Source organism: Oryzias melastigma, linkage group LG3, assembly GCF_002922805.2.
Source record: "Oryzias melastigma strain HK-1 linkage group LG3, ASM292280v2, whole genome shotgun sequence".
NCBI lineage: Eukaryota > Metazoa > Chordata > Actinopteri > Beloniformes > Adrianichthyidae > Oryzias > Oryzias melastigma.
Window position 1 is genome coordinate 6,195,209 of NC_050514.1, and position 1,599 is coordinate 6,196,807.

General features: G+C 36.4%; 1 protein-coding gene across 3 annotated transcripts in view; it reads left to right on the forward strand.

Moving 5' to 3' along the window:
• paqr5b (progestin and adipoQ receptor family member Vb) overlaps positions 1-1,599 on the forward strand; it is a 21,052-nt gene that overhangs the window by 11,092 nt on the left and 8,361 nt on the right. The gene's annotated exons all lie outside the window — the stretch shown is intronic.

Genomic DNA, 1,599 nt, shown 5'->3' on the forward strand with positions numbered 1-1,599 from the left:
TAAATAATAATTAATATCAGTCTGTGATTCAGATATTTTTAGGCCAGCAGAGAAGGCCTTGCAGGCCCTGACGGCCCGCCACTGTTTGCTTCCTGTAGCTCAGAGGTGTCCAAATCCAGGCCAGAGGGCTGCTGTCTGCATCTTTTCCAAACACTCCTGTCACTGCGCTTTGTCCCTGCTGGGTCACACCTGATCAGGTAATCAGCAGCAGGAAGGACAGGGATATCAGGGAAACAAGCAGGACAGCAGCTCCTCAAGACCTGGATCTGAACCCTGCTGCAGACAATGGTGGCTTGACTTTTTGCAGCCCCGCCGCTAATGTCATGTTTTCCTGAGGGCACGCGTGTGTGCAGGTGAGAGCCTCTCAGGCTTTCAGGAGAATGAAGGTTACCGATGGAGTTCCTCAGTGAGACTGAGCTCTGGGACCGAGTGCTGCCTTTGTTTGTGTGAGCTGTGTGTGTTTTGTAATACGCGAAGGGCACATGGGTGTTAAGTCATGAGGTTTGTTGCAGTCTGCAACGCCACGCACTAATGAGCAGAGCTCATTAGAAATGCTGGTTTGTGGAACACTTCACCTCCTCACAACCTTCGGATGCAACACTATTATTTATTTGAGCAGCAGACTTTCTATAGGTTTTTTATTGGCACTTTTCAGTTTGTACGTTTTAATGAATGTTAACAATAATTTCATCCCACTCCTCATTGATGCTGGACAATAGTTATTATTGTTAATTTTTTAACCACATGTTGAGTCTTATCTATCTGCTGTTTTGAATAGAGCTATGGTAACAAGATAACTTCCCCTTTGACGGATCAATAAAGTTTATTCTATTCCTTTCGGCTTTCCCCTTTAGGGGTCGCCACAACGAATCATCTTGGGTCTGATTCCGGTATTTGGTTCGGCAAATTTTTTACGTCGGAAAATGTTTCTGAAACAACCCTCTGTTTTCATCTGGGCTTGGGAACAGCACTGTGAAACCCTGACTTAGACCCCCACGCAGCTTTGTTTATTTTTATTTTCTAATATTTATTTTATAAATATTTTATTTAATCTTATTATATTTTATTTTATTTTTTATTTAAATTTGTTTTCCTTTTATTTTATCTTATTATATTCTTTTCATTTTTTTAAATCTTTTATTATATTTTTGTAATTCATTTTTTTATATATTTTGTCTTATATTATTTATTTTACTTTAATTTTCACTTAATATATATATATTTTTTACTTATATTAATCTATATAATATATCTTTTTTTATTTTATGTATTATATATTTTTTTTATTTCATTTCATGAAAGTTGCTCTCTAAACGTCGGCTTCATGTCCATGTTAAAAAGAACTCAAGATTTGTATTGTTTCCTCAAAGAAGCTACTTTTTAAAATGTTTCTTTTGAAAAGATTAAATCTGAGTGTTTGCTGTTTTAATGGGGCAGTGTTTACATTTTATATCAGATTAGACAAACTTAATTTTAGCTGTGTGAGATTCAGTCGAACGTAACTTCAGGTTTTTCTTAAACTCCATCAACACTTCGTCTGTGACACTTCAGCACTAAATGTTTAACATACTTTAACTTTTTAACCATTAACACGTTCAA